The sequence below is a fragment of the Leucopleurus acutus genome (genome assembly GCF_964270905.1).
Source record: "Leucopleurus acutus genome assembly, chromosome: 13".
NCBI classification, from domain to species: domain Eukaryota; kingdom Metazoa; phylum Chordata; class Mammalia; order Artiodactyla; family Delphinidae; genus Leucopleurus; species Leucopleurus acutus.
The window spans coordinates 77,178,428-77,192,364 of record NC_139155.1 but is presented as its reverse complement, the minus strand read 5'-3'; positions in this window follow the sequence as shown (position 1 = coordinate 77,192,364).

Below are 13,937 nucleotides of genomic sequence, written 5' to 3'. Positions count from 1 at the left end.
CAACAGTCCCAGACCAAGATGATTTTTCCACAATTTGTTTATAGGTCTTTTTTTTCTTTCCTACGCGGGCCTCTCACTATTGTGGCCTCTCCCGTTGCAGAGCACAGGCTCCGGACGCGCAGGCTCAGCGGCCATGGCCCACGGGCCCAGCCGCTCTGCAGCATGTGGGGTCTTCCCGGACCGGGGCACGAACCCCTGTCCCCTGCATCGGCAGGCGGACTCCCAACCACGGCGCCACCAGGGAAGCCCTGTTTATAGGTCTTAAAATGCCTTATGAGCGTCCCCCTAGTGCTGACCGACGTCGCTGTAGATAGATGCACAGAATTTCAGAGCTGAAGTTTGGAACTGGGTTGGAGCCTTGGTGCTGTTCCTTGCAGGGATGATCTGGAAGCAGAAACGGTGGGGTTTTTATCCTTGCTTCCCTGATTGAGAAGAGTGTGTGTATGAGAGAGAGAGGAGACTTGGACAAACTCTCCAACTTCTCTGAGCATCATTTCCTCGCCTGTAAAATGAGGCAAATACTTCCAAGTACGGCTCAATCACAGAAGCTGGAGAGAGGTTAAAATTAGAAAAGGCAGCATTTTGTAAGGGCTTGCTATGGCCCAGGCAACTTCTTTCACATGCATTACGTCTCTTTCTCCTCACCGTGCTCCACGAAATAGATATCATTACCCCACATATCATGATGAGGAAACAGGCTCACACAGGCGCAGGTGTCGTCATCATCCCTGTTTTACACATGGGGAAGCTGAGGCATCGGGAAGGCAAGTGTCTTGCCAGCGGCAGTGAGCTAATGAGAGGTGGGACCCGGGCTGTGTACCTTCAAAATGCCCCTCACCACATGCGTCTCCTATCCCCCCTCCCCTTCACCTGGAAGATGGAGTTTGGAAGTGGGTCCGAAGCTGCTCTCGTAAACTGGTTGGATTCCACGATTGCAGTAACAGTCTCCGTAGCGTCTCACTTCAAGCAGATGCTCGCTCAGGATCGTCAGGCTCACCTGTCAGGTGGGAATGTTTGGGGGAATTAGTCGCCAAGACTAAGATTCTACTTCTTGTAAGGAAGCGCTCAGAGTTATCTTTTAAAGGAATTTTGGGGGCCCAAGGGGGCACCCGTTGTATGTGTCTTTTGGGAATCTTGAAGTTCTCAGCTAACCAGGGCTTCCAGACACATCCAACCCAAGTGCTTTTGGAGGAATGTGTCAGGTTTTGTGTTAAGTTCTGTTGATCCAGCCATGGTTGGCCCAGTGATGGTTCTGACCATCAAGGGGCAACCTGGCCCGTGAAAAGAGCCAGGTAATTAAAGAAATAACTGTGATAAAAGGCAGTGGAGTAAGTACAAGGTCCTCTAGACCAGTGGTCCCCAACCTTTTGGCACCAGGGACCGGCTCCGTGGAGGTCAGTTCTTCCACGGATGGGGGGGTCGTGGGAGGTGTCCAGGCGGTAATGCGAGCGATGGGGGGGCAGCAGATGAAGCTTCGCTCGCCTGCCCGCCACTCACCTCCTGCTGCGTGGCCGGTTCCTAACAGGCCGCGGCCCGGTACCGGTCTGCGGCCCCGGGGGTTGGGGACCGCTGCTCTAGAGCACGGACTGGGGATCCCTAACCTAGACCCAGGGTGGGGCTGCTGAGAGGGTCTCATGGATAAGCAATGCTCTCCCCGCCCAGGGCTATGGGATGTTTGTTCCTCCCACTTACCCCCCTTGCTGCTCTCCATCAGCTGGATCCTGGTCCAGGGTCAGCACTTGTGGCTAAATCTTTGCCACTCTTCCAAGGCAGAACATGATGCTAAAATATCAATAGAGATTGCCCTGCTGCCTCCGCAGCTGCGGGCACGCTTTCCAACTCAAAAGCATCAAGGATTCCCCTCTCCTCTCCCTCCTCCCCCAACAACCGCTCCCCGCCCCCTGGACCCTCCGTGTCCTTCCTCCCTCCTCCCCTGCCCCCCTCCCGCAGGAGATGGAGGAACTTGGCAAGCCATATCGTCGCCAATCAATCTGTGGTGTAACAATTAGCACTTAGGCACCACTCCTGCTAAACACACGCTTAGAAAACACTTAAAAAAAAAAAAAAAGAATAAGAGTCATCAGGATGTCAGGGAGCGGAGCCACGAGCAGGTCTGGGGAGGAAACAGATCGATGCGCTGCGGAATGGGTGGCATCTAATACCCTATTACTGACGAGCCCAAAGCACTTTGAGGCGTGTTTCCACAGTGAGCAATTAGTCTGCGAGACCACAGGAGTTAAGCTAACACCGGTCGCCCCCTCCCCATCTTCCCTTCCTCCCCGAGAGCAGTGGGATGACAGTTTCATTTGGTAGCGAGCTCCCGCAGCAGCGGCGCCAGCCTGCAGCCGTAATGGGGCCCATCCGAGCAAGGCCAAATGCGCCAGCCTCCCAGAAGGGCCCCCCTCCCGCCCCCCCACCTGCCCCAGCCCCATCCCCAGACTCCCTCACCCCACTCCTCGTAACAGAATCCAGTCGACACAGAGTCTGTCTGCGCGCCTGCGAGCTGCCTAAATTGATTGTAATGGTTTTATCACGCGCGGAGAGCGCTGGCTGTTTTCTCGCCTCTGCTGTCAGCTTTCATCAACGCCCAGGCAGGAGGAAGTGAGTCCTCTTTGGGAGCAGTGGATCGGATGAAAGGCAACTTTTGTTTGTGGGCGAGAAACATGCAGCCTCCGCCGGCCGCCTGTCTCCAGTACCGCTAAAGGCTGCTGTTCCTCTCTGGGCCTTGCGGCTTGTCTTGCACGCCAGAGAGGCTCAACAAACTCCCCACAAACAGCAGGGGGGTGGGGGGAGTCCTTCCTGGAGCCAGCTCTGGGTTCTTCTCTAATGGCTGGAGCGTTTGGGGAACAGGGGTTCCATAGAGAGAAGGGTTCATGAAGTTGACAATATTGATCAGTAATAATAACGATGAGGTCGATGATGTCTAGCCGGCATCTAAGTGCTTGTCGGGAACCAGTCACTGTGATTAAGCACTTTACGGACATGGCATTGAATTCTCACAGCAACCCTATGAGGTAGGCATTATTTCCCCCATTTTACAGATAGGGAAACTGAGGCATAGAGAGGGGATGAGACTTGGTCCAGTTTACACAGGAAACAGCTGGAAGAGCGAGGGGAACTGGAACCCAGTCCTGCTGATTCATAATCTGGTCCATTCTCCATCCACCCTATGACTTTCCTAACTTTAGTAGGAAGGGAAAGACGGTACTGTTAACACTTCAAATACTGGGTATCCCTCAACCTACCACCTGTAAAAATGGCCCAGGCATGCACCATGCGGGCAAGGATTCCTTTGGGGGTGGGTGGGGATGGGCTATAATCTAAGATTTATCCCTTCTGGCTTTGGGAACACTTCACTATTTGAGAAAAGTGGGAAGAATCATTAAAAGGAGGTGACATGACAGTTTCTGGTTGTGTCGCAGAGCGATCGTGCATTTTAGAGGAAGGACCAAGCCAAAGCAATTGGAGGCTTTGGGGGTTATCTGTGGATTTCACTGTTGAGGGTATCCGTTAATGTCACCAGCATCAATAACCAGATCAGGATGTCACAGTGAAGTTAGGTGTCTGCTGTGCTTGTCTAGAACCTTGTAGACGATGGGTCTGTAAACAACTATAGAAACAGGCAATTCTTTACATTTCAAAGCCTAGAATTGAACGGGCAGATACGTGGAGTTTTCTATGCATTCTTTTCTCTTTATTATTAATTTTTATTGGAGTATAAATACTTTTTATTATTAAGTATTATTGGAGTTGCTTTACAATGTTGTGTTAGTTTCTTGCTGTACAGCAAAGTGAATCAATCATATGTGTACATATAGCCACTCATGTTTTTACATTTCCTTCCCATTTAGGTCACCACAGAGCATTGAGTAGAGTTCCCTGTGCTATACAGTAGGGTCTCATAAGTTATCTATTTTATACATAGTAGTGTAGTTCTTAAAGATTTCTTTCCTCCTCTTCTCCCATATCCTCCCCCCATCCGCTCTGTCCTTATCTCCAATTTCATGTTTCATGCTTCCATGCGTTTCTCCGCGGAGTGTGGGGTAAGGCATCAGCTGTCTTTGGGGCACCCAGCACAGTAGGAGGAACTGTGGGAAAGAACTGAAGCAGGCTTATAATCCCAAGCTCGAGGTGTTGATCCCCTGCTTCTCACAAGTATGGTGGCTTCCATTAGCCGTCGGCATCGGTGGAACCTCTTGCTTACGTTGGATAAAATCTTTAAGTCTAGAATCCAGCCGCAAGCTGAAGGGATGGTATGAAGACCCCAGGGGCTCAGCCTCCAGAAAAAGAGAATGTGACTGAGGTCAGAATGGAGAGATGAGCAGGAGGTAGAATGGGAGGAAGAAGAGTAGGTCTGGGGTGGTAGGTGATGCGGTAATAATGCCCTTTCTCCAAGAGGAAGGTGGGAAGGATGGGCTTTGGTAATGCCAGGGGTCCATGTGCTCAACAGTCCGTCATTACAGCGGGATGGACATCGAATGGGAGGGTTCGGTGTCCAGTCCACTGAGAGGACGGGAGGGGAAGCTGACTAGCATGTGAGTTGAAGAAGTGGAAATGGGTGTGCATGGCACCTGGTTGGTGAAGTCCTCACTCTTCCATAAGGTGGATCGTTCTTGCCTGAGTTGGTCCAGGTGTCTCCCTCTGAGACTGATGCTGGGAGCAGAACTGTCTCAGGAACAGGGACGGGGAGAGGAGAATACCAGTGGAAGGCTTGGGTGAGCTGCATACCAGTGTCTCCAACCTGACCCCCCCTTTACCACTCCTAACGGCAGTGCGGTTCTATTTGAACCAAAGTGGGACCCAGAGACTGGTTTATGTAAAGAACTTGTGAACAGTTTCCATCCCGTGAAACACTCAGGCATCGTAGAGGTGGATTAATGAGCACGTATAGCAGTCCTAGGGCTGCGGTAGCAAAGTACCACAAACTGGGTGGCTTAAAACAACAGAAGTCTATTCTCTTACGGTTCTGGAGGGTCAAAGCCCCAAATCAGGGTGTCAGCAGGGCCATGGTCTCTCTGCAGAGCCTTAGGGGAGACTCTGTTCCAAGCCTTTCCCTTAGTGTTTGCTGGTTGCCACCAATCCTTGGCGTCCCTTGCCTTGTAGAAGCTTCGCTCCAGTCTCTGCCTCTTTTATCACGTGGCTTCTCCCTGTGTATCTTCAGTTCTCTTCCCTCCATGCGAGTCTGTCTCTGTGTTTTTCCTCCTCTTCTTGACAGGACACCAGTCATATTAGATTTTAGGGGCCCATCCTAATGACCTCACCTTAAGTTGATAACATCTGCAAAGACCTTGTTTCTAAATCAGGCCATATTCACGGGGCTTAGGACTATGTCTTTGGGGAGGACACAATTCAACCCATAAAAGCATGGAAGGAATAAGTCCATCATGGAAGGGGTGTAGGTATTGGCTCCTGCTTAAAGAGTGAAGCCGCTTTAAGCTGATCCCCATTGCATCCCAGTGGCCTACCTCTGAATTGAGCCAGAGCTGCCAGGGACAGTTCCCCGCAAGCTCAGGCTCAAATGGTCATCATCCCTCCCGAGCACCCTCCGTGAAACTGCAGGTGCTGCTTAGGCCGGGAGGAGCCCCAAAGCAAAGGAGAGTGAATGACCCTGAGGGTGACCCTCAACCAACGGGAGGGTTCAGTGGGGGCTAGCGATAGATGTCCTACCTTGATCTCTGGAGGGACATCTCCGGGATGCAGTGTATACACTTCTCAGAGGTTCCACTGCCTCTGAAATCCCCTTGCCTACTGCAGTGACCTCAGTGATACACTTTGTCTTGACTCTTTCTTCTTCCTTGTCTTATTCTTCCCACTCCCTTGCACCTGAGTCCTGGGATCACCTTGGCCTCCTCCACCACCGCTTAGTTCCCATCCCACCCCCACTGCCAATAAAACTACCTGTTTCCACGTCCTTGTCTCAGGCTCAGCTTCTGGTGGGTTCCAAATTAAGACAGAGAGACATGGGAAATGAAGGACCAGGATTATTGGTCTCCTGATCTAGGGTCGAGCCCTGATCCCTTGAAGAATGATGATAATAAAACCATTTTACCGCGTGGGTAAAATTGTGCCCCCCCAAAAGATATGTCCACTTTCTAACCTCTGGAATCTGTAACTGTGATCTTAATTGGAAAAGGGTCTTTGCAGATACAATTAGGCTAAGGATCTGGAGATGAGACCGTATTGTTTTATGTGGATGGGTCCCAAATCCGATGAATGACAGGTGCCCTTATAAGGGACACAGAGAGGAGAGACACACACAGGAGAGAAGGTGGTGGAGGTAAAGATTGGAGTGACGCGTATACAGACCAAGGAATGCCAAGGATTGCTGGCAGCCACCAGAATGGAAGAGAGACTCATCCATCCCTCACAGCCCTCAGAAGGAACCACCCCTGCCGACACCTTGACATCTGGCCTCCAAAACTGTGAGAGGATAAATTCCTGTCGCTTGAAGCCACTCCCTTTGCGGCAAGTTGTTGCAATAGCCCTAGGAAACTAGTACCTCTACACACTCTATTAGTTATTCCCATATTAATACCCCACTTTGAACACGTGAAAACTGAAGTTCAGAGAGTTTCATTCACATGTCTAAGCAGCTGGTGGAGAGTACAGTCTGGATTGAAATCCAGCTCTGGGTGGCTCAAAATCCTTCCCTTAAACATTCCTTCCTCAGAGAAGTTAATGCCTGTGCTCTGTGGAGAGGGAGTTTGGAAGCAAAATCTAAAGGCGGAGAAGATTTCGGTGACGCTGGGGACTCAGGCTTTCTGCTCTGGGGCCCAGGCGACAAAGGGCAGGGACAGAGGAGATGGCGAATCAACTTGGCCTCCTCCTGGGGTCTCGGAGCAGTAACTGGAGAAGACCATGGCTTGGGGGCCGATTCTGAGGGTCAGCAATCTCACAGGTAGGGGCTGTGAGCCAGAAACATGTGGCTGTTTAAGTTAACGCAACCTTATTAGGATCCGGAGAGCAAGAGGTATGAGGGGCCTTGGAGTTCTTTTCACCAGCCGGTATGGCCCTCCTTTGTTCTGCGGGGTCCCCTGCGAGTTGCGTTTCAGAGGGAAGGGTCACTGACCAGGTGGGGGAAGGGCTGGCTAATGAGGTAAGCTCAGAGGTGAGGAGAGGCCAGGAAGGAAGCAGACACACATCTGGATTAGAACTTGGAAACAAAGTGTAATTTCAGCTTCTCGTGGATGGTCACTGGGCCCTGTAAAAACAGGGACTCTGCAGTCATGTGGCCCCCAGCCAAGCCAGCTGGACTCATGGGGCAGAGATCCTCCATTGCATCTCCACGGTGGGCTGAGCGAGAAAAGGGGCTTGAGGAGTTAAAGGAAACAGTTAGACCAGCTAGAAGGAAAGTCTTCCTCTAAGTCGATGTGAGTATGTGGAGAATTAGACTTCTAAGTGGAAGGGCGGGACCCCAGTGCTCAAATTCTAGGCTCCGTGGAGCCATGAAGTGAGTTCTACATGCCTAGTAGGGTGCCTGCTGCAAAGGGTCTTTTTAAAATAAGAGGAATAGCATGTTTTTGAGCTGTGTGTCATTTGGTAGAGGAAATAAAAACGGCACCTGAAATGACTGGGAGAGAATTGCACAAGAGTGTGTAATCGAGAACAGAATGATGTGTTACACATAGCACAGGGAGATCAGCTCGGTGCTTTGTGACCACCTAGAGGGGTGGGATAGGGAGGGTGGGAGCGAGACACAAGAGGGAGGAGATATGGGGATATATGTATACGTATAGTTGATTCACTTTGTTATAAAGCAGAAAGTAACACACCATTGTAAAGCAATTATACTCCAATAAAGATGTTAAAAAAAAAAAAAAAGGAACGATGTGTTACAAACTGTAACTTCCAAAGAAGATGAGAGAAGGTGGTGAGAAGGTGGGTCGACTGGTGGCAAAGAAGAAACATATCCTTCTTTGATATGAAGAAACTGAAGCCCTAGTAGTCAAGTACATAACGCACGTTGTTATCTCTCCTTCCGTTGCCGTGGCAGACATCACTAATCTATCATGCTACTCTTTCCTTCAGAGTCCAGTTTCTTAAGACAATGAATTAGTCAGATGCTACCAGAGGTGGTACAAGGTGAAATCTCATGACCTTCCTCCCCTTAGGTGATGAGGGTTTATTTCAGAGAAATGCAGATAAGTGTGAAAACACAGAGAATTGAGTAGCCGTGAACACACTGGTAGCTCAGTGCTTCTAAGACCAGGATAGGGAGTAGGCCTCCTGGAGAACTCAACCAATGATTCATTTCCATTCTGGATCTAGCAGTAGTCCCAGTAACCTCTATTTCCTCTGCACCTCCCATTCATACTGTATGTATGCGCGCGTGTGTGTGTGTGTGTGAGAGAGAGAGAGAGAGAGAGACAGAGAGAGACAGGGAGACAGAAAGGGGAAGAGAGAGACAGATACAGAGAGAATCCATTTGGGATCACTGTCCTCAACCAATATGGCGCACCGTTATAGGGCAGAATCTGTCTCAAAGATAACTTATAAACGGCAGACTCCTATTAGGAACAGACTTTTCTCAATTGCTTTTGGCTCGAATGACAATTCTTTAATCCAGAGGCCAGCAGACTTTCTGTAAAGGACAAGATAGTAAATATTTTAAGCTTTGTGGGACACGCAGTCTCTGTCACAGCTATTGCGTTCCATTGTTGGAGTGCAAAAGCACTCAGAGACACCCCATCAACAAATGAGTCCCATTGTGTTTCGATAAAATTTTATTTACAAAACCTGGCGCCTTCGATGAATCAGTGGTGGCCAGGGTAGCAGGACCACGGAGCACAATAATGATATCTTTCTGCAGCAGAAACTGTGTCCATCTCAGAAGAAAACTGTGTGCTTTGCAGATGTTAAGTGTTTCCTGAACTCTCTGGGCTTGAGCTAAAGACAGTAGCTGCAGCTCTGCTTCTCATGTGCAGTTTCTGAAAGATAACTGGTGGTTTCCAGTGAACCAAATTGCATTTATCTTTGACATTTTTTCCCCTGGAGTCTCCCTCCTATTGCTGTGTCCTTCTTGTATATAACAGGGATGGATGATATGTGGCGTGCCTGCCTGTATTCCCCCTTGCCTCACCCATGGTAGACATCACTAATGGATCACAATACTGTTTTTCTTCACTGAGTCCATGACTAGCCCAGAATCTTTCTTAACATGAAGCAGTCACAACCAACCACTTAGATGTGGCCCTCAACATGAAACCCGTTTGCTATGATAGTAAGAAAAGAGTGAAAACAAAGGAAGGATAAAAACAAAGTGTGTGAACAAAGTCCAAAAGGGCATTAAGACTATGAGTCCCAAATCCTCCGTACCCCTGGGCTCAAATCCTGCTTCAACAGCCTTACAATAGACAAAACCCAGGGCAGAGTCAACAAATCTCCTTGCCAAGTTGTCCAGCATTTTCCCTGTTTCAGCAGGTGTTCTCACTCTTGTCATTCTAGGGCCCCTGGAAGCTGGGTCCCAGCTGCCTCCTGGGGGAGACTTTGTGTGGAGTGTGGCATGTCTTTCCAGCTGAGCTGGGAGGAACATTTCAGCGCAGACATTTGCAGCCCTTCAAAAGGCTCCGGAGCTGGAAGCCAGACCCGGACAATATATATTCCCTGCATCAGGCCCAGAGCCTGGGTGGGCAGCACCCCGTGACTTTTCCTTACTGTTTGGAACGCCCTCTTCTTCTGGCCCACCAAAGGGAGACAGCACCTGGGAGAACATCGCTCTTCATGTTTCCCCTCCAGTCGCCACCTTGCAACTCACATTGGTAAGAGGAGGAGAAATGGGCTTTTAACACCATCCAATGACCTTCCGTAAGCACCTTCTGCATTTGATCTCACGAGGTGGGGAGAGGTTGCTTCTGAGCCTTGGAAGAGTGAAAGCCTTGTCAACAGGTATTTCCACCGTGTGGGAAGGGGGGTCATCAGTGGCCCGGCTGGCTGGGGCAGCCAGCGAGTTCACCTGGGAAGTATTTTAGGAGAAGCTGTCACGGGCGTTCCGAGTGCCGACAAGATGTGTCGGGGGAAATCCACCGAGTGCTTTTAGGAAGGAGTCATTTTCTCTCACAGAATCGTGCTGGCTTTCTAGTTAGGGGCCCAGAGGGAGTTGGTTGGCCTTGAGGAATGAGCCAGAAGAATTGGAGCAGCAACTGTGGGGAAATCATCTTTGGCGCTGGAACAAGGTCTTACCCCATTTTATGCTCATTTCCCCCCCACCCCCAGCCTTCCCTGTGCACGTAGCAAATGAGTTGGCGTCCATGTCCCCCATTTACAAAGATGGCACAGTGGTTAAGAGCATGAGCTTGAGTCTGTACTTCTTGGGATTGAGTTCCAGGCCTGCCAGTTACTCACTGGGGGACTTTGGCCAGGTTACTCAACCTCTCTGTGTCTCATTTTCTTCATCTGTAAAATGGTGATAATACTAGTTACATGCCTTATAAGGTTCTTGTGAGGGTTCAAAGAATTAGTCCTGGAAAAGGGCTTGGAACACATGATGCATGTGGGATCTTCCCAGACCAGGGATCGAACCCGTGTCCCCTGCATTGGCAGGCGGATTCTTTTTTTTTTTGTGGTATGCGGGCCTCTCACTGTTGTGGCCTCTCCCGTTGTGGAGCACAGGCTCCAGATGCACAGGCTCAGTGGCCATGGCTCACGGGCCCAGCCGCTCCACGGCATGTGGGATCCTCCCGGACCAGGGCACGAACCCGTGTCCCCTGCATTGCCAGGCGGACCCTCAACCACTGCGCCACCAGGGAAGCCCTATCTTTTTTTAAACAAGTCAGGCTTATTGAGGTTTAATTTACATCCAGTAAAATACACCTTTTCATCCATAAGTTCACTGATAAGTTTGATGAGTCCTAACAAATATTTATGATCATGGAACCACCGCAGTCAAGATATAGAAAACATCCATCACCCCCAGAGTTCCTTTGTGCTTCTGCCTCCACGTCAGGCTCCAAGCCCCTGACGATCACGGATCTGATTTCTGTCTCTGTAGTTTCACCTCTTCCAGAATGCCATAGAAAGGAAATTATTCAGCATGTAGCCTTTTGTTCCCTGTTTCTTTCACTTTCCATAAGGCTTTTGAGGTTTACCCATGTTGTTGTGTGTATCAGTCATTTTTTCCTGTTTATGGTTGAGTAATATTCCATTATATAGAAATTCCACGTTTTGTGTATTCATTCATCAGTTGGGGGACACTTGGGCTGCTTCCGGTTTTGGGTGATTAGGAAGGATGCTACTATGAACATTCCCGTACACATGTTTGTGGTCTTTGTGTGGACGTCTGTTTTATTTCTCCTCAGTTAGTACCTAAGAGTTACATTACTAGGTTGCAGGATAAAAGTATGTGTAACTGCCTAAGATACTGCCCAGTTGTTTTCCCAAGTGGCTGTGTCATTTTGCATTCTGATCACCGGTGTAGGAGAATTCCAACTGTCCCACATCCTCACCGTGGCTGGATATTACCAGCTTCTCCCTTTTTTTCTAATCTGGTCTTTCTGGTAGGTGTGCAATGGCATTTCGCTGGGGTTTTAACTTGACTTTCCCCAGGAATAGTAATGATGAGCATCTTTTCATGTGCTTCTTTGGCAAACGTCTCTCTTCTCTGGGGAGCTTTGGTTTTTTTTCTTTAAGGAGTGAAAACAGCCACCTACTTCTGTGTCCTCCATGTCCATTTATGTGCGTTTGGAATCACTCTGCTGTGAGAGACTGATGAAGCTGCGTAACTGAAGGGTCCAGGTTGGCACTGTCTTCTGTTGCTTCCATTTCTTTCCATCTCTGTGTTGGTTTCATTCTCCACGAGGCCCCCCTGGCAGCTCCAAGACCTCTTCTCATTAAAGAAAGATGGTGTCCTTGCCCCAGGAAGCCCAAGCCCTGCCGGAAGGAACACTGACTTCTCTCCCAGCTTTCCCAGCCAGGAGTTTCTGTAGCTGATTAGGTATTTGGTCACTAAGAGCCAATCACTGTGGCCGGGGGGTGGACATGGAGACTGATTGGCTAATACCTAGGTTCCACGCCCACCCCTAGGGCTGGAGATGGAGGCCCACGCTGGCTTCGCGCACTGAAGGTGGGAGCCGCCCATGTCAGTGGGCATGGGGGCCCCGTCATGCTTTAGAGGCTCTGCTCTGTCCCTCTTTGGGTTGTGCCCCTTCCCATAGGGGAGAAGGTCCGTGGGGCCAAGGGGAAGCCTTTGTTCCAGAAACTAAATTTCATGCTGTAATCGTTCCATGTCTTCCAGGGTCTGTGTAGATTTCCTCCTGCGTCCGTTTTCCCAGAGGATGCTGACGCTTCTGGTATAGACCCAAGGGGCAGCTGTTCAGGGGGTGGGGAGGGTAGGCATGGAGTATGATGTACAGACTAGGAAGTCCACGTGTGTGCACTTGAGGCCGTGGGGTGTGTGTGTGGGGGGAAGGAAGGCTGGTTGGAGGAGTCTTGGACCACTGCGCGGTCTAAGGATGTTTGACAAGGCCACGGGAAAGTCCTCAGCCAAAGTCAGCGAGCCATCAGTGGAGTCCCATGGCTTCCAGAATGAACCTGCCTTAGTGTCCCACCCACTTCCAGTCATTGGTGGGGAGCAGCCCCTGGGAAATGTGACCTCCAAGCAAACGCAGAGATGGCGTCAGAGCGCAGCGCTGGGACCCCATTCCTTGTGATGAGAGGCCTTCAAGACGCATTCTTTTTTTTTTTTTAATTAAAAAAATCTGTTTTAATTGAAGTATAGTTGACTTACAATGTTTCAGGTGTACGGCAAAGTGATTCAGATACATGTACTCTTTTTCAGATTCTTTTCCATTACAGGTTATCACAATATATTGAATATAGTTCCCTGTGCTATACAGTAGATCCTTGTTGTTTAGCTATTTTATATATAGTAGTGTGTGTATGTTAATCCCAAACTCCTAATTTATCCCCCCCTTCCCCCTTTGGTAACCATAAGACTGTTTTCTATGCAAGACACATTCTTATGGCCTCTTCACCCCGAGACCCCAAGTGTTACAGGCAGACCTGCGTTGATCCTCAAATAAGGGGCCGTTACTGGAAAAAGTGGGAAGTGGATCCTGGAGGGTCCTCAGAGACCCCCAGCGATCTAGGACATTGAGCATGAGCTACACGCAGACATCCTCGGCCTTGGTTCCCCACAGCCAGACAAATGGGAACGACCGATCGCCTAGAGCAGTGAAACCAGGGCGGCGCGCCCCCCGTCTCTGGCCTTATTTCCGGCAGAGGTTTGGGTAAGCTCTCACTCCGCCCAGCAGATGAATCACCTGGGAATCTTGTTAAAATACACGTCTTGGATGGGCAGGTCTGAGCGGAGACAGAGGGTGTGGACGCTGTGGATACCTGGACCGTGCCCGGAGCAGCGAGGGTAGGAAATGGGCACCTGATAAACGGTAGCTATGATCACCGCTATTTGTTTTCCCCAGAAGAGGGCTGTGTAGATCTTTTGCTCAGTGTCTCCCAAACATTCCCAAAAAGGGTGATTTCTGGAGAGTGGCTGCCAACTCGGGAACAATGAGGTGACATGAGACAGTGGCAGAAATGGCGTCTGATGGCCGACACGTGCTTCCCTCGGCAGGTGTGGGGAAAGCACGGCCAGCTGAAGGGGAAACCTCTAATTGGCGAGGGAAGTCGCGCGGCTTAAACAGGATGCAGGCAGAAGGCCCCATGCGGGCTCCGCCGTGGCCTTGGGATTATGCTGACGGGGAGCAATGGAAAGTGGAGTCAGGAAGTCCAGGCTTTCCTTAGGGCTGAGAAGCTGCCCCTGGACTTTCCATCACAGGAGGCTACGCTGTATGTGGCGGATTCTTCTGGAAAGATGTGTGTGTGCTTGGAATCCTCTTTGAACAGCAACTGCCCCTGTACTGTTAATCTATCAGAGTTTTAAAAATTATCTGTATTAGTTTCCTACAACTGCTGGAACAAATTACCATTAACCTGGGGGCTTA